This window comes from Pelodiscus sinensis, chromosome 3 (assembly GCF_052426305.1).
Source record: "Pelodiscus sinensis isolate ZL-2025 chromosome 3, ASM5242630v1, whole genome shotgun sequence".
In the NCBI taxonomy this organism is placed as follows: domain Eukaryota; kingdom Metazoa; phylum Chordata; order Testudines; family Trionychidae; genus Pelodiscus; species Pelodiscus sinensis.
Genome location: NC_143054.1, coordinates 118,237,598 through 118,258,033, shown reverse-complemented (window position 1 = coordinate 118,258,033; position 20,436 = coordinate 118,237,598). Strand labels below are relative to the sequence as shown.

The window sequence follows — 20,436 nt, the reverse complement described above, 5'->3', positions numbered from 1 at the left end:
GAACTGGAATAATCCACAAACCGACAGTCCCTCATATTTGAATTCCACATTCAATGAATGTAATGTACATCAGGAGTGGATTAAGGTATTTGTATACCATAGGCACTCTTATAATCATAGGCCTTTAAATTAGATTATACCCATATGCCTAATATTGCTCATTTTCACTCTTGAAAGTGGTGCACCGAGTGAGCAATTCATGGTAGTTCATTCTAAAATAAGAAGGTGCAACGGACGACAATGAAAGGCACATTTACATGCCAAGGGAGCACAGCCACCTCAGTCTTTTGAATGAAGTGGAGCATTTTTCACCCCCATTTATGTTAATAAGCAGCAATGTAATGTCTCTTTAAAAGAGCAGTGAATGTAGCTTCTGCAAGTGTTCAGCACGAGGGCTGGACAGTACAGGGGAAGACAGTTTTGAAGACATTTGGCACTGACAGGATGTTGGGGTCACTCTGCACTAGGTAGCTAGGCAGTGGAAGAGTATGACCTGCATGCTTGTCTGCTGGCTATTGGTGTCAGGGATATGAACCACAGCAGCATAGCATTTAAAAAACCCAGGGTTTTTGGACAGGCAGTGACACTACCTCCTTTGCAGTTAGGTTGAACCCCAGAACATCCTAGTGGGTAACCCAAAGCATTGCACATACTATGAGGGTGCTTAGAATCATCAGGTGTAACATTGCACCTGGATGTTGTTTGTTGACTAAAGCCAGCAAATTATTAAGTTTAATTTAGCCATTTTCCATTCTTATTTTTGAGTCAATTATAATTTTTTTAGGCCCTACATTTTTTGTAGGCCCTAGGCACTATGCCTATTGTGCCTAATGGATAATCTGGCACAGATGTAAACAGAAATAAAACTCCACTGCTTTTCTTTTGAACAGGGCATATACATGAGATACACAGTGGGGCAAATTCTCTCCTTCTTTAGCTCTATAGTACCTTACATGGCTGTAACAACAAGAAAAACATGTCCCCATGACATAGAATATTCACAATATTCTTGTAACACTTGTATTTAATATATTTATTGTATATATTTTGCCTAGAGATTGGCCCAACCAAATTGTGGATCTGAACAGGCCCAAACTTTGGAAAAATGAAATCTGAATCTGAACATTGCTTCTCAGTTTCACTTCTGTCTTTACCTGAAACAGATGTTCTGGGAAGCCAGGAAGTGAAATAGTACCAGCAATAACAAAAAACAGGACTATGTTTTTTGTTTCAGCTACACCATACTAATATGGCTTCATTTCTATCACTATAGTACCAACTATGTAGTTGTTATTAGAGCCACTCTCCAGAAGCTTGTCAAAATGACTTTGTGTGGACACTAGGGAGAGCTTGGTGAGCTATATATTGCCAGTCCTTAAATAGGATAAGTGTGTTCTCCCAGCTAGCATGTGATGCATAGTGCAGTATCCAGGTGTTTAAACCATGTGTCTTGGGGAGTATGGGGACAGGCCAATAAGCATAGCAGGGAAATCCCCCACTTCATGCTTTCTTGAACTCTAGTCACATAGCCTGACATACTGCTGTGCCAAGGACATGGGCCAGCGGCTCTGTATGTAATCCTTAGCTCATCTTTGCAGAGCAGGGCAGAATATGACCCATTATATCCTCTATAAATACTACTACTGGTTTATTAAATTTGTCTTTACAGTTTTAACCTCTGATTGACTGTTCTCAGCTTCTGTTCATGCCACCTCTCATCCTCATAGAACCTTGACTCTGTTGACTGAATCTGAAGACTAATTTACACATTTGTGTACAGATAGGGGAGACAAGAGAGAAAGGGAGAGAGATTCCTGAATGCTTCAGGTCAACTTGACTAGTCTAGAAATTTATTACAAACAGGCAGGAAAACAGCTAAATAGCACTAGAATGTACTGTCTGCTTGAATATTTGTCAGTTTACATTTACTTACGTTAATGAGGAATGAAAATAAAATACTGTAAAAAAATCTACTTTGGTGACTAAAAACATGCCTCCCTGAACACCGATGAATTTTGAACATACATATGCTTGGGTTATATTTAGTTTTACAGTAGAAAAAATGAAGCAGACATTTCCACGAACAGTTAGGTTTTTGTAAATATCACGGTCAAACACTGGGTGCTTGGTAGCATGGTCTACCCCTGTCTACACAAGCCTCCTGTTATTCTGAAATATTTTTCAAAATAACGGGCATGCTATTTTGGCATCCCAGTAAATGTTTTTAAAAGAAAGATCCTCTTATACTTTTCCCGAAATGCTTATCCTTCAGGCTGTGTCTACACTGGCCCCTTCTTCGGAAGGGGCATGCTAATTTTGAACTTGGGAATAGGGAAATCCGTGGGGGATTTAAATATCCCCCGCGAGATTTAAATAAACATGGCCGCCGCTTTTTTTCCGGCTTGGGGAAAAGCCGGAAAAAAGCGTCTAGACTGGCGCGATCCTCTGGAATAAAGCCCTATTCCCCGCGGATTTCCCTATTCCCAAATTCAAAATTAGCATGCCCCTTCCAAAGAAGGGGCCAGTGTAGACACAGCCTCACTGCTTCACTTTGGGTACAGTCAGCATCCTAGAAAGCTGAGGAAAAGCAACACCTCACAGAATGCCCTTGCCGCCTTTCTCTCCAGTAGAGCAAAATAACTGTTTCATCTTATGTTTTATGACAAGAGCAGCCTCATGTTTAAAGTCCTCTGTCCCAACTCTGCAGAAGCAGTGCTGAATCAGTACCCCTAGAAACTACAGCTCTGGAGTGATTAATAGAAAGCATTGTTTCAGAAACTATTGTTGAGGATTTATGGAGTAGTGGGCCACAGCTGCTGATGTAGCATGGAGGCCTTTGAAGAAAATCTTTGAAAGCCATTTTAAAGAGGGAGGGATAAACTATACTTGCTTCTCTAAATTCCTGTTGATATGACGAGCAACTGCAAATATTTCTTTCTGTATCACCAAAAGGCTGGGGCACTGAATCTGATTTATGGAAGATGCTTCCTAAATAATAATGACTGTATATAAAACATCCATTGTGCTAGCTTTGTTAATGACAAAATAGACAGTCCTTGTACCAAAGCGTTTACAGTATAAATATAAACATGAAGAGAAAATGGCAAGCAACAATCAATGAGGGAAAATAGAGGGAAGGAAGTCAAAAGATGTAGTCATATGGTCACAGGGTTCCTGAACTTCATGGCTCTCTGTGGGCTAACGGTGATCAGTAAATGTTGTATTGATTTAGCTTTGTCTTGTAAAATATGGTTTTGTTTTTCTTGTACATGTGCCTATAACTTTTGATAGGCACAGTGTGTAAATTAAAATAGATATTCTGTAAGCACTGAAAACACACCATTTTATAAAAGAAACAAAATGCAGGACAATGTAGCACTTTAAAGACTAACAAGATAGTTTATTAGATGAGCTTTCGTTGGCCAGACCCACATCCTCAGATCAAATAAAGGAAGAAAATAGTCACAACCATATATACCAAAGGATACAATTTTAAAAAAATGAACACACATGAAAAGGACAAATCACATTACAGAAAAGAAGGGGGATGTGGGGGGGGGGGGAGGGGGAAGGAAGGTGAATGCCAGTGAGTTAATGATATTAGAGGTGGGGAAGGGGAAATGTCTGTGAGTAAATAGTATTAGAGGTGATAGTTGGGGAAGCTATCTTTGTAATGTGTAAGATAGCTGGGGTCTTTGTTAAGTCCAGTGCGGAGAGTATCGAATTTTAGCATGAATGCCAGTTCAGAGGATTCCCTTTCAAGTGCAGATTTGAATGTCTTCTGAAGTAGGATGCAGGTTAGCAGGTCATTGAGACTGTGTCCTTTCTGGTTGAAATGACAAGCAACTGTTTTTTCTTTTTTCTGACATTAGACAGGATCACAAAGAAAAAACAGTTGCTTGTCATTTCAACCAGAAAGGACACAGTCTCAATGGTATATATGGTTGTGACTATTTTCTTCCATTATTTGATCTGAGGAAGTGGGTCTGGCCCACGAAAGCTCATCATCTAATAAACCATCTTGTTAGTCTTTAAAGTGCTACATAGTCCTGTATTTTGTTTCAGCTACACCAGACTAACACGGCTACATCTCTATCACCATTTTATAAAAGATTTGCAATTTATCCTTTATACCCAGGGATCATGTAGAGTGACTGTGGAGCATTCATGGAACAATCTGGCTCACTCCTTTGTGTACGATGACCAGATATCCTGATTTTATAGGGACAGTCCTGATATTCAGGGCTTTGTCTTATATAGCTGTCTATTACCCCTCCACTGCTTGCAATTCCTTCTCAAGGCATGTTGTGACTAAAATAACTAAATGAGGATTATCTAAAAATCTTTATAGGGATGGTTGCATGGGTGGCGGGTATTAGAGGCGGGGGAAGACATTGTGTGGCCCTGCCCACCCTCTGCCCCGTTTCAGTGTAGCTCTTGGGCTGCCTCTGAGGCTGGGGATTCTGAGGTAGTGTGCCCTGCCTGTGCTCCAGGGCAGTAGAGTGGGGACACCTGCCTTCCCTGTGCTCCAGGGCTGTGGAGGCTGGGACTGCACATCACCTGCCCTCTCCATGCTCCAGGGCTAGGGAAGCTGGGACCACATGTCACCCACCCTCCCTATGATCTAAGGTGGGGAGTCAGGGATTGAGTGCTACCTATATTCCCCATGCTCCAGGGCCAGGGAAGCTCACACAAGGGGCTGGAGATCTGCCCCTGCAGTGGGGAGTTGTTTGAAGGGGGGGAGCTAAAGTCCTGCTCCTGTGGTGTGGGGGCTTGGCTCCCACGGGGGTGGGATGGAAGAGGTGGGCCTGGCGGGGCTTGCTTCTGCCAGCCCTAAGTCCACCCATTGTCCATAGAGGGTGGATTTTGATTATGAGGACACAGCAAATTGTCATCTGATGTGGTTGGTGTTTTCTTTTCCCCTGCTTTCCACTTCTAACCTCTGTTCTTAGAATGTAAACTTTCCAGGAGAGGAGCTGGCCCTTTTTGTGTTCATATAGCAACTAGCACATTGTGAATACTACTGGAAACAATAACAAAACAGAAAAAATTACCAGAAAACCAGAGAATATCTCATCTTATCTTAGCAAAATTAAAATATTTCCATTCATTAAAAAAAAATCAAAGCTAATAATGAACTGCAAGAGAAGCCCTTTTGTTATGTTGTCAATTTAAGCCAAAAAAGTTGGATTCTAAAGTTAAGCCCTAAATACATTTGCAGATAGCTAAATAAGTGGTCTGATATCAATTTTTCCTGTGGACCCTCCCCTCCTCCTCAACTCACAAAGTAGAAGCTGAAGATATTCAGCACATTTGCAAATAAAGCTGCTTACTTAGGTAGCTAATATATCTGTTTACCTCTAGATCCCAAAATCTGGGATATTTTGCCTTAAATTATCTGCCCACAGTGTGGTGATTCTACTTCTATTTTTATTTAGTCACAGCTGATTCTTTTCTATACAAAGTCAGCAACAAAAAAGTGAAAAAAACTCCTGCAGAAGTTCTATATTTCTTCTAATTTGTTTATACTGGACTAATATGTAAAGATCCCAACCGGAGACAGGGCCCTCGCTATGCTAGGCACTGTACAGAGATAAGAAAAGATTATTTCTGCTCCAAAGCACTTTCAATGTAAATAACGACATAATCACACACACAAAAAAATCCTTTAATATATATAAAGAAAAATAGAGAGAGAAGAAAAACCAGATAAACTTCCTGATTCTGCAACCTCTTACACACATATGTAAGAGGTTGCAAAATCAGGGCCACAGTGTGTTTATCTTATTTCTAATCATAGCCTAATTAAATAGATCTGAAAAGCAACCACACAAAGGTCAGGAAACATAGTGCAAAATATCTCCCGCAGTCATATTCATGAATCTCTACAGGAATCAATGAATTGCAAATGGGTAAACAGGAGGGGAATTTAATCCCCATCTCCCTAATACTGTTTTATTGAGGTTCTCATTAGAACCAACAGGAATGACTACACCCTCATTTCTTACTTTTACTGTATGTTGGACAGTAAGTCACAAATGTCTATTGTCTGGGCACAGAAGACACTTGATATGGGTTTTAATCAGACCACAACTTTATTATACAAGATGTCTGGGACTGTTATGGCTTGGACCTTGCCATCCACCAACCTCATAGGAGGAGGGTTAAGGTGAGCAGTGAGAATAGGGAGGGAATGGCTACCTGCCGTACAAAGCAGAGGAGTCCTCAAACCTCCTCCCCCATTCCTTTTTCTTATATCTCCTTTCAACTCCTTTACCAGGTTATTTGTCTGGTCCCTGGATGCCTTCCCTATGGAGTACCTGTACTGGAACTCTGCCCAGCCTTATGAAGCAAGTTGTGACATGTGGCCTAACACCCTCCTTGACCCTTGATGTGGGGAAGGTGAAAAAACCTTACTCTACCAAAGCCAATCCAGTGCTTCAAGAAACAATCCTTCCTAGCCCTGCTTAAAAAGGAGCATCTAGCATGATGCCCATAGCAGGTTATAACCCAACGTGATGTTCGCCTCCACTGGGGAGGGAGGGTGGATGCTGGGTTTGCTTGCTGTTTATAACAAAGGGGATTCCCCTGTCCAGGGCTTGTACCTTTATGGGTCCACATTCCTGAGATGCTACAAACTTCATGCTGCCCACTTCTTTACAGCAGTTTCTGACCTCACCCTTTAGATAAAGGAGAACTGCCCTTTTCTGATAAGCCCAGACAATCCCTTCCCCACTTACCTGTGGTGCAGTCAGTATCATAACCAGCAAAGGCACATTTTTTATGATTTAATACTACACAAAGTTTGGAATCAAGTAGCACTGAGCGATAAGTAGCTATCTCTGGGAAATCAACTTTTAACTTATTCTTATTTTACATGTAAGATTTGGAAAACAGCTTTTAAGCTGCTCTTATTTTATATGTAAATTGTGATTATAATTCTCCACTAGCAAAGCAAGGGCTATGCTAGACATTTTCTAAATCTTACGACTGCAAGCTAGGTATCTAATACCTGGGATTAGCTGACATATGCGAGGAAGCTGTTAGATGATGATAGTTACAACAGAACATTGCTAACACTTAAAGTACATCTGTATTTGTCCTGAAACATCACTAAATTTATATAAACAGCTCTAGAAGGAAAGTCAAGGAATTTCCCTATTGAACTAAAAACTTGGTTTATTTCCATAAACCATTTTTTCTCAGAAAACAAACAAACAAAAATGTAAAACAGCTTTATTGCATCAGCTGCAGAAATCAACTAGGGAAAAGTGAAAGAAGAAACATTAGGCCACATTTTGTGTGACCTAATTCTTTCAAGGTTGCTTTCTGGCAAATTTTTAGGAATTGACAATATAAATGAACTACAGCTCCCACTGTAATGTTTTCATGGAATCTCTGCATAACCTCCAAACAGCACACACTGCACCAAGATTACAGTACATAGTTTTTTGTACTGTTTAATTACTTTTGGATGTAAATAAGCAGAAAAACAATTATCACTGATGCAGCAGGAGAAACAGCCATGCTTCTGTAAATTTCTGGTATTCTAATGCTGAGATTGTCAATTTTAAAATTCAAGGAGCTGTAATATAAACTGCAAGGCACTTAATAGTTACTCTGTAAGATTCTGGTGGAAATACAGTCAAAGCAAGTCAAATGAAGTAAAAAGGAAAAAATAAACTAATAACAGATAAATAAAAAGATAAATCCTGATGGGAGCAATTGGTGCAGAGCTGAACTCAGCTCTGAGTGCAGGCCTGTAGTCACTGAAGCTAACACATCAAGATCAATGGGAGAAGGACCAAGCTCTGTGATTGTACTAAACATTTGCTTTTACTGGACGGAATGTTAACGGGAACATAGATTAACTGTATCCTAGTGATATAAAATGGTTTTATATTAGTTCAAAGCAGAACATGCTCATTTCTTCTATATGAGAGTAAATGCAGAAACCAACAAATGTAATTAAAGAAAAATAAACACCACCAATTATACAGCAAAAGCATTCATAGGGAAAGTTTCAACTTTCCACCTTTTGTATGCAACACCTAGTAACACTACAATTCTTATACTCACAGAGCCTAACTGATATGGCCCAATGGGAGCAGAAACTTCTTACATCTATCTAGCATAAGTAAAGCTGATAGCACTGGCTCCTACACCTCTTCCTGTGGTTCCAGTATAGGAACAGGAATGGGTGATATTTTGGCTATTCCCAGATTCAGATGCTGTCTTGGATGCACCTTCCAGATGATGTAGATTAGAGCAGCCTCTGCACTAATCTAATGTATGTCCAGGCTGAGAGGGAACCGGGCAGAGACTCAAAAAGCTGCAGCCAACTGTGATTTTCCTGCCCTTTCCTGCACCAAGCAAATCTTTGCTACAGCAAGGAAACTGGCTCTCACTGTTTTTGGTATAAGCCAACTTTCTTAGTGGTTTACATTTCTGCTGGTTTAATTTACATGGCCTGACTCTGGATGCATGTTCGCAGCAGATGTATCTGCTCAATTAAACAATGCCTTTAATTGGGTAGGTTGATTTTAGTTTTAGCATGTCAAAAATATTCCACCTTCAGAAACTAAAATGTTGAGTCTGCTTATGCCACTGAAATTTTTATAACTTGATCTTTTATGAACCATAAAAGTGTAAAGCATCATAACATCAGAATATTTTGCCCCAATAATTACAGAAAATTCACAGTAGTTTATCATCCATATGTATTGCAACAGATGTGGGTTCAGCATCCCATCTGGAAGATTTTACAAACCCCGGAATGACGAACTCATATTTGAGGCAACAGATATGGATAACAAAACTCATACTAATTGTTCAAGAATACATATTGTGGTGAAATACTGCATAGGCAAATATTTGATTTCCCACTTACGGTCAGTTAGAATGGAAATATGCCTAATTTTATATATAGCAGACTAGAATTTTTAAATAATTCACATGCCAGAGTCCTGTACAATGTAGCTTTTCTATTTAAAATTGTACATAAGTTTTATCTGTAGAACCTTAATAGAGGATAAGTATTTGGTCAGCTGGTATTTTAAATTATATATATATATATGTTCACTCAGATGTTTAAAATGACTATTACAAATGAGTAGTGGAACAGTATATATATTTCAAATATGTTTCATAATGCATATTATAAATGTGGTCTGGACATCAATTATGCACTCATTGTTTCCTTTCTTCTTATTACTTAATCACTGAAGTGCAGAAATACAACTTTATAACTGATTTTCTGGGTGAATCATAATTCTCTAATTCTATTCACATACTGAAAGACCAGATGACTCAATGTGATATCCATGTCAATTTTTTCCTTTAAAATTCCACTGTTAAAAATAGAGGCATTGAAGAAAATCTCTTTGCTAAACATTATTAATGCTAATAGTTATTTACATAGCAGTGTTTCTGATGATAGAAATTGTGACAGGCTATGGTTTCAATTGCCAATAATATGCAGATGATTCTGAGCTATACTTCTTCTTTATCTTTAGCACAAATATTATCATCTTTTAACTATCCTAATGACTAGCTGAGATCAATACTTGGCTGAAGGACAACAGCTGGAATCTGAATCTGGTCATGACAGAGCTAACATTAGTTTGAAGATGAAAACATGCTGAAGATTGAAATTGAGAGCCTGAAATTGAGAGTCTACCCTCAGATCACCAAGACAGTCTACAATGGGAGGAATCCCTGGTGTTGCAGAAGGCTCTAATATCTAAATTGGACCTAACCAATTCAGTTATAAGATCAAGAACACATATTCCTGCTCATCCAGAAATATAATTTATGCCATCATGTGCCGAAAGTGTCCATCTGCTATGCACATTGGACAAACGTCTCAAACACTTCGCCAAAGAATCAATGCCCACAAAACAGATATTAGACAGGATCACAAAGAAAAAACAGTTTCTTGCCATTTCAACCAGAAAAGGCATTGTCTCAACGACTTGATTACCTGCATCCTGCTTCAAAGACCTTTTCACACCAGACTTGAAAGAGAAACCTCTGAACTGTCATTCATACTTAAATTCGACACTTATCGCCTACGTCTAAACAAAGACATTAATTATCTTACCCACTGCAAATATAGCTTCACCAATTATCACCTCTAATATCATTAGCTCACAGACATTTACCTACCCTCCTCATCCCCCTTCTCTTCTGAAATTTAATTTGTCCTTTTCATATGTGTTCATTTTTTTGATTGTATCCTTTGGTATAAATGGTCATGCCAATTTTCTTCCACTATTTGATCTGAGGAAGTGGGTCTGGCCCACAAAAGCTCATCACTTAATAAACCATCTTGTTAGTCTTTAAAGTGCTACATAGTCCTGTTTATTGCTTCAGCTACACCAGACTAACATGGCTACATTTCTATCACTGCTCTAATATCTAGTTATTCAAAATGCATTCTTCCACATGAGACTGACTAGAAGGCTATGTCTCATCCTATTGGACTATGATTTTGCCATGTATTTACAATACCTTGGAAACCTCCAGGCTGAATTTCTGCAACTCACTTAGCCTAGGTCAGAGGTGGCCAACTTGTTTAACAAAGAGAGCCAAACAGCAGTGGAAAAAATGTGAAGAGCTGCACCAGAATTGTCAAGCAAAAAATAAATAAATAAAAAGGAGGCTGCCCCTTTAAGGAGCAAGCAAGCTTAGGCTTTTTGGCCATATCAGGCTCCCATCTGTGGCCTCCGTCTTGGGCTGTTTTGAATCACCGACCCAGTGAGCATAGGGCAGCTGGGGGCCGGGAGGAGCCGGGGGTGGGAGGCAAACCAGGGGTCATGGGGTGGGCACAAGAGCAGCTTTGCGAGCCGCACTTTTAGGGGGGAAGAGCCACATGCGGCTCGCAAGCCACAGGTTGGCCACAGCTGCCCTAGGTATAAGCACCACACCTTTTCAAAAACTTTGATTATCCCAGAACAAAGAAGTCCACAACCTTAGCAAAATCTGCCTTACCCCATTGCTCCTCACCTCACTACATGGGACCACCACTGAATTCTAAGTCAAAAGCACATCAGTCCTAAGCCCTTCATGGAATTGTCCTTAGGGAGTTCAAAGAACATCTTCCTCTCTGTAATGACAGTCTGTTTCAGCTGCTACATTTCTCATTAACTATGAAGCCATCAACCTCAAGGACAGAGCTCATGAGAGCAGGAGACTAGGCTCTTTCAGAAACAGGACAAACTTTGTGGAACTCACTACCAAAAGACATTACAATGACCAAAAAGCAAGGAAGAAAGCAGAAAACTCCCTTCTCGAACTGAGCATCTTCCCATAGCCACAATTAGGGGCAGGAAAGAAGATGAAAGACGTAGAAATTAAAGGGAGAAAAATAAGTGATGGCATAAGACCAGTGGCCTATTGTGATCTGGTTATGTATTCGTTAGAAAGCAGTCAAATACTATCTCTCTATATAGCCTTGTGGGGAAATATTGGCTTAATAGACAACTACAGAGTTTCTCTTCACATTTACATTTAAATAACTGATATTAAGTAATAAACATTTCTTGGTTGTTACTATAATCACAATATATTGCAATGACTTCCAAAAAAGGAAACTGCTGCAAGTTAGGAAAATGTGCTGTTTAAAATGCATATTTATAGCACTTTGTATTTGTAATAAGATATGGGTTACAACTGGGTAATTGACAGTCAATTCTAAAGCTTGAAATTAAGTGAAGTTGGCTGTTTATTGAACTATTACATTTTAGTATGTTTTTCTTGACAAATCAACAGAGTGCTGTTGAATTCTACCATGGAAAGAGAGGAATCATAACCTCAGAAATCTGTGCCTCAGCGTTGTTCTCTTGAGCGAGGCACATTTTTCACTTTTGTGCCCAACAAAATCTATGAAAAAATGTGAAAACAAACTTTCAAAATGTTCTTCATAAAATAAAAGGCCAGATTCATAGATGGTGGAAAGCCATTTATACAAGCTGAAGACCTTGCCTAGGATTTTCTAAACATGCAACTCTTACTAATAATTTCCAAATTAAAAGCAATAATCCTTATTAAATCTAAATAAATGAGTTATATTGAAACCTTAATGTGCATTCTATGATCTTAATGGCACTTCGCAAAATTTAATAAAATGCGCAGAAACTTGAGCTCTTTGTGTATGAAAATTACGGACTGACCTACAGCGCTTCTTGGCTCAGCAGCAGAGTAATGTTTTTTGCTTAAACCTTATAATGGCTAATATGTAGTAGTGAGTTTGGCGTCAGAGAAGAAAAAAAAGAAGGGTGTTGGTGTGCAAGAGAAAAATTGAACTTTTTGGAAAGGCAGACTATAACTGGAAACACTGATGCAGAAAAAAGCCCACAGGTTGATGCTGTGCCTTCCTGTAGCAAAAGATATAATAAATACAATCCAATCCTATTCTACATACCTCACTCACATTAAGATGCACTTAGAAACACAAGGGGTTTGTCTAAACTACATCCCTCTGTGGACAGAGGGATATAAATTAGACGTATGGAAAGTGCAAATGAAGCCGGGATTTAAATATCCCACGCTTCGTTTACATAATGGTGGTCGCTGCTTTTTTTCGAAACGGGGCTTTTTGAAAAAATGCCCCGTCTAAACTGCGTTTTTTTTTTTCAAAAAGCCCTGTTTCAAAAAAAGTGGCATCCATCATTATGTAAATGAAGCGTGGGATATTTAAATCCCGGCTTCACTTGCACTTTTGATACGTCTAATTTACATCCCTCTGCCCACAGAGGAGTGTAGTTTAGACGAAGCCACAGTGTCACTTTTAAACCAATGGGACTCTTCTTGGGAGCAATAACAAGGGTCATGGTAAGCATGTGCCCCTTAGAGATCACTAATGATGAATGCAAGGGTATAGGAGCAAACTATATTTGCACAGACACATCTGCTTTGTCTTTTCAGTGATGATGAGAGCTGAAATCATAGATGAGCCATACATAGGGTGCCGAGCCTTAGATTTGTGCAGAAGTGCAGTTATCCGCTATCCAATTATATCAACAAAAGCTGACTCTACTAAGAAGTGGGCTAGATGTGGAAGACCCCAGAACACAGCTAAAGGCAGCAGTGACACAGATAGATTATTATTCATAAAATGAACTTATTGGTTGCACTGAATCATTGTTGCTGTATTGTCCCAAATTAATGCTGTGTTCCCTGTCCTCTTGATAAACATTTTTGGTTATACACAGACTCAGTGTTCGCAAGTGGGGAAGGAAGCATTTCCTTTTCAAGGAACTCAGATGTGATAGTGTATTTTTCCCAGATTTTGTGGGACGGTGGTGCTTGAGCTGGTTCTGTTTTGTTTTTGTTAAGAGAAACACTTAAATATGGAATGTGGGCCTGATTGCTTCCAACACCACTTGGCAGACAGGTTACAATACAATGGACTGCTCTCATGAAGGGTCCTGAAATAAATGACTAAGAAAGAGCTCCATCCTAACTTTAAGATGTAGGTATCAAATTTTGTTCATGTATATATGCCTGGAATTTCTGTTATAATCAGCAGGAAGTGCCAATACCAGTCAAAATAAAATTAAAGTGTTCTGATTTATCACAAGTCAGCTAATAGTAATGAATTACATTTATGTAATCTATTTAAAGCCATTCACCTACTAAATTGACTTCAGTGGAATTTGCACATTTGGTCCAAGTACAGAATTTGGCCATTTGAATGTAAATCCTCACTTCTACTGCAGCTATACATTGTAATGGTTTCTTATCCCTAAGTTTCTTATTTATATCAGCTCACTAGTTAGTTGCACAGTATTTTATGAAAATAAACTCAGTCAGAATATATTCTTTTGTCTTATTAGTAAGCAAGCAAGGAAAAAATCCATCCAAAATTATTCTCTTTACATAGATATTATCAGCTACAAACATGCTTTTCAAATGCTCCAGCAGAATTTGATGTAGCTATTGTTAGTGTGGTACCCATCAATTGCTTTATGCTGAACAATTAAACTGGTTAAATACATTGGTTCTCTGTGTACAAGGAAATGAAAAGTACACTATCAGCAAGTTTGTTAGATTTAATTGAATTTAGAATGCATGCTAGAAATGAGGTCTCATTCCTTTTTCTAAATTAGCAGATCATAAGGTTAGGTTAAGCAGAGCTCAACCTTCATACATCATTCGGATTATGTAGCATTAATTTTGAACGTCTTATTTTACTTTGATTTTATAATTATAGAGTTCCTTACCAGCATATAAATGTGCTTTTATTTTGATTGATACTGTTCTGAATGTCTCTCTTGACAGATTACATGTTTTTAGAGCCTAAATTATATATGATCTAAAATAGGGATCTGAAGAATAAATATGTGGCTTTTGTGTCTCCTCAGCCCCTCACTCAATGGGTGTGTCTGCACAGCACTGCTAGCTTGAAATAAGCTATGCAATTTGAGCTGCACAAATTGTGTAGTTAATTTTGAAATTTGAAATTTGGTGCTGTCTACACAGCACTAATTTTGAAATAAATCACTATTCCGGCATCTTCCTTAATCCTTGTGTGATGAAGTTTACAGGAAGATGCAATAAGTCCGTTATCCCAAAATAACGCCATGTTTAGACATACCCAATGTGAATATTTACAATGGAGCCTAACTAAAACCCCAGTTTGAAAATGCCCTGAAGTCCAGTACAATTGGATGCAGATCTGACAGTATACATAGGCAGGCATGCCCTCATATTTATAAACAGATCCTACACAATTATCTCTTTTCTTTCCCAATCATTTGGCAGCAGATTTTATAAACTTCTATAGCCCTCATTAATATGGGTTTCTTCCTGAACTTAGTGGTTCTTAGTTAGTTGACACTGGCATAAAGACAAGTAAAACCTCAGAAAAATTTCAAGCAAGAGGCCAAGCGGAAAGCACAGCATCCCCTCTAAAATCAGTCACTCTGGGAAAAGAATAATATTTAAGCATTTCTCTCTTTTAGCCAAACCTCTGGAGTCTAATAAAACATACAAATTGAGTTACTAACAAGAATGCTCAGCTAACCCTGAATATTTTCAAAAGGCACAAGATGAAAATCATTCACGTTTATCTGGCAACCACACAGCACCCATATGATGAAATCAGCAGTTTGTATGAAAAATTAAATCACCTTCTGGATGAAGGAAAGATGGGTTGAACAAGATTATAAAGGTACATACATCTACACTGCACGGCAATTTTGGGATACCAAAGGTATCCCGAAATAGCTATCCCGTGTCTACACAAGCCGCCCATTATTTCAAATTTTTTTAAAAATAACGGGCACACTATTTTGCCATCCTGGTAAACCTTGTTACCCAAGGAATACAGGATGGCTTGAAATAGAGTGTTATTTCAAAACACTCTGATGAAGTGGGTCTTTACTCATGAAAGCTTATGCTCCAATAAATCTGTTAGTCTATACAGTGCCACAGGACTCCTTGTCACTTCTTTTCTAAATTTGGTGCTGTGTAGACACGTCAAATTTCAAATTTCAAAATAGATTCGAAATAAGATATGCAATTTGTGTAGCACAAATTGCGTATCTTAGTTCAAGTTTAGGGTGCTGTGTAGACATATTATAAGAGACTTCTAGAGTGTAATTGGTATGAGAAAGAAAGAAAGAAAGAAAGAAAGAAAGAAAGAAAGAAAGAAAGAAAGAAAGAAAGAAAGAAAGAAAGAAAGAAAGAAAGAAAGAAAGAAATGTAAGCACACATTGAGTTGACTCTCTAACTAGCCATTCACATCTAAATGAAGTACATTTGCTGGTATCATTCTTGTTCCTTTTCTTTGGCAAACTGTGTGATGATTTTGTACAGTTCTTCATGATCGGCAGCTTGTACTCAGGTGGAGCCTGGAACCTCAAAGAGCTGGATAAAGGGAAGGTTGCATGGGTCCTGCCTATATTGTGTCTCTTTCAAGCCATATTGCATGGTCTTTCATCTTCGCAATCATGGAATTCATTCATAAAGCAAGAAAAATGCAAATAATAATGAAAATGAAAGAAAACCCTAAAAAATGGAATGGGACAAAGCACTTCAAATAGAAAATTTCTTTTGGAGTGTGTTGAAAGCAGAGGAATGATGAACATATTTTTAAGAAGAATTTCACTGACTGAGACTTTGTAACTCATATGCCAGAATCAAACACCCTCTTTGCTTCCTTCACTGCATTTCATAAGGATCCAAACAGCCTTTTATGACACAATAAAGTAGCTTTCGAGTGATTTTTCTGCCACCAGCTCTTTTCCTTTCCTCCTATTTATCTGTTTGCAGGACACCTGTAAAACCAGGTGATATGAGAACAGAGCCAGAGAAGGAGCCTTGTACAGAACACCCAACTCATGGCTGACGATGCAAAGATGATTATGGGACCTTGCCAAAAACTTGGTGGATTGGATCTTATGCTATTGATCTCAGCCCATCAAAATAGAATCCGACCCTTAATAGGGAGTTGTATTATATGAGGTAATGATCAGTAAGTGATTTAGGCAAAATTTATTTCTGTCTCACCTCCAATCCCAGCCCAAAAACTAGATTAAAAAATGTGACCAACCTTGTGAGCTGAGCCAGTAATCCCTGGGGACAGTCCCATAGTTATTATTATGGTAACCATAAAATCCTTACAAAAGTACTTTAAATAGCATTCTAGGTAAAACATAAGCAATTAATTACTGAGAGACCACAGGCATTAAATTCATTAAATTTAAGACTCAAACTACTGTTCACAAGTCAAATGGGAGATAATCAAAATGTCATTAAACATCCAGGCCCTGATTCAGGAAAGCTCTTCAACATATATTCAGGTTTATCCCTGTTTGGGAAACTACTTAAGAATATGTTTAATTTTAAATATGTGTTTATGTCCCATTGACGTTAGCAGGATTTATGCATATGGCTCCATTCATTTTCTGAATTATAGGTGCTTTCCTGAATCAGAGCTTAAATGTCCAGATTCAGAGTATAGAATTAGTTTGCCACTCTGAAAATCTAACATTAAACACTGAGACATTTTAACATCCGCATTAATTCAGGGTCACTTCTTGTTACAGATTTTTGCATGCTAGTTTTCTGGTACATTTCTGTTACATTTATTTGTGCTTATCTCATAATGGTGCTAGCAATTCCTTTAGAAGGCAAACACATGTGGCATTGAATAGCTTAGTTAACACATCACACACATTAGATGAGTCACATTCTTTGCATGCCACAAAATATTGCATTCCCCTCTCCTTTTGTTTGTAATTTAACTTCTTGGTCACAGTAAACCTTGACTTGATAGATGGCTCAGCAGTGAAGGTACATGATCTTTGGCTTCTATTTCTAGCTTTTTGGAAAGTACTGTTTGGGATAATCGATTATGTAACAGTCTTTGGCTGAACTGCATGAACCTGGTCTTCCAACAAAAACATAAGTGTACTTTAGGTGGGGTTAGTCCCAATTTGTTTGCATTCACATAAATTGATAGGAGGATCATCTGTGTTTGCCAGCTGGAACAATGTATCTTATAAGTAAGAACACACATATAAACAGTACCCCTAGATACCAGACACATCATTAGCTTGAACAGGGAGAGTGCAGAGGAGGACAATTCTCCCAGAGCCAGATCTAAGCAGAAGACAAAGGGATCAACTGTGCTTTCTTTGCTCAAGAGAGTCACTGGTAATTGGCAAACAGACTTGTGTATCTCTCTGATAAAGCTTTAATCTACTTATATCTGAAATTGAAAACCAAATAACATATTTTAAAGAATTATAAATCCAGTACCAAATTATGAAACAAACATTTGTAAAGTACTTTGTGGCAATAAAATATGTAATCCTCCTGGGAAGCTATTCCATTAAATAAACCTGATTTTCCACAAGATAGGGGAGAGCTGGACTAAGAGCTTATCTATATTTATAGCGCCACTATAAATGAAGACACTACCTGAGCCGACTGGAGAGCTTCTTTAATTGGTGTAGTCATTCTTCCTCACAGAGAGGTGGTAATTATGTTAACAGAAAAAGCCCTGCTGTCAGCACAGTGTTGTCCGCTTTGAGAGGTTGGTGCAACTGCACTGCTCAGGAGTATGGAACCAGAGTAACATAGGGTATGTCTACAGTACCCCCCTAGTTCAAACTAGGGGGGTAATGTATGCATACCGAACTTGCTAATGAAGCCCGGGATTTGAATTTCCCGGGCTTCATTAGCATAAAGCCGGCGCCGCCATTTTTAAAAGCCGGCTAGTGCGAACCCCGTGCCGCGCGGATACACGCGGCACGGGCTAGATAGTTCGGACTAGCCGGCTTTTAAAAATGGCAGCGCCGGCTTTATGCTAATGAAGCCCGGGAAATTCAAATCCCGGGCTTCATTAGCAAGTTCGGTATGCATACATTACCCCCCTAGTTCGAACTAGGGGGGTAGTGTAGACATACCCATAGTTATAGCAACATAAGCAATGTAGACCAGGGCTTGATCCTATGAATATATACCCACATGGTTGGCTCCAGTAATTATAATAGAATGCCTCACAGGAGTAACAATATACAGGACTATGTAGCACTTTAAAGACTAACAAGATGGTTTATTAGATGATGAGCTTTCGTGGGCCAGACCCACTTCCTCAGATCAAATAGTGGAAGAAAATAGTCACAGCCATATATACCAAAGGATACAATTAAAAAAATGAACACATATGAAAAGGACAAATCACATTTCAGAACAGAAGGGGGATGCAGGGCGGGGGGAAAGGAAGGTGAATGCCTGTGAGTTAATGATATTAGAGGTGGGGAAGGGTAGATGTCTGTGAGTTAATAGTATTAGAGGTGATAAGTGGGGAAGCTATCTTTGTAATGGGTAAGATAGCTGGAGTCTTTGTTCAGCCCCCCCGCGGAGAGTGTCGAATTCCTCTGAGCTGGCATTCATGCTAAAATTCAACACTCTCCGTGGGGGGCTGAACAAAGACTCCAGCTATCTTACCCATTACAAAGATAGCTTCCCCAATTATCACCTCTAATACTATTAACTCACAGACATCTACCCTTCCCCACCTCTAATACTATTAACTCACAGGCATTCACCTTCCTTCCCCCCTCCCCCCCGCATCCCCCTTCTGTTCTGAAATGTGATTTGTCCTTTTCATATGTGTTCATTTTTTAAATTGTATCCTTTAGTATATATGGCTGTGACTATTTTCTTCCACTATTTGATCTGAGGAAGTGGGTCTGGCCCACGAAAGCTCATCATCTAATAAACCATCTTGTTAGTCTTTAAAGTGCTACATAGTCCTGTATTTTGTTTCAGCTACACCAGACTAACACGGCTACATTTCTATCACTATTTCACAGGAGTAAGTGTTTGCAAGATTAGACCCCTTTATTGTGCATGAATCAATACTTCCAACTTCTAATCATGAAGACTATATTGTGAAATTATAGAATATTACTACAAGTCAAGCCAACAGGAATTTAAAAATATGAAATTTTATAATGAAATCAAACAGTTTATAAATGGAGATATTGATCTTTGTAATATGAGTCAATTTATTTCTATAAACACTTGTAAACTTCTAATATATTTCTAAAATGAAAAAAAGAAAAAATAGACTATTCTATCATTTAAAGTTTGAACCAAACCTTTTTCCACACAACTCTCAGTAACGCAAACAAGAATTGTGCACATATGTCAGAAGGAAGTAATGACCCCATTCAGAATCTGGTTTTGGTTGCACAACCAGGGCCCTTAAGAGGCCCTATTTTCAGAGGATAGATGTACTTTCTCAAAATCATCTCCTGTAAGATGTCTCCTATTCGGGTCCCAAAAATTGAAACATTCAAAATCTATTGATGTTCTTGGCCTAGATATCTTATTAAAAGGAAGGCTTTATCTGTTTTAGAATCTAAAACCCCCACAACACGTTCAGGATTTTATCACACAAGTGATTCCAATGTGTTGAACTGATTATTATCAAGGAAACAGGTTATTTTCTATTTGTACAAAGCTCTTCAGAATGTTAAAAAAAATGTAACATCAAGGAAAATTAAACATTGTGATGGTGGTTAATACAAAAGCCACATAGGTAAAAATTATGGGCCACAAACTACAGTTTGAATCTCTGCAGTCAAAATAAAATGATGTAATTGCTTGGATGATACCTATACTATTTTGATTTTTGTGTTGGTTTTCCTTTGCCTCTTTTTAAACTGCATTTCCATCTCATGTAGGCCAAATCCTACATAAGTATGCATTTTAAAAAATCTTAGCATACACGTTAATATTGAACCTTTTGTAGAAAATATTTTAGAAAGTTTTGTAGAAAACATTTTAGAAGGGAGGAGGGGTTTTCTGACAAAAGTTTATCAGAGTATATCTTCTGTTTTCCCCATCCAGGCTTTGTCTACACTTCAGGGTTTTGCGCAAGAAGCCTTTTGCAGAAGAGATCTTGAGCAAGAA

At 38.5% G+C, this 20,436-nt stretch overlaps 1 protein-coding gene across 4 annotated transcripts in view; it reads right to left on the bottom strand.

Moving 5' to 3' along the window:
• The window catches only part of PACRG (parkin coregulated), a 485,180-nt gene that overhangs the window by 16,223 nt on the left and 448,521 nt on the right, over nucleotides 1–20,436 (bottom strand). The gene's annotated exons all lie outside the window — the stretch shown is intronic.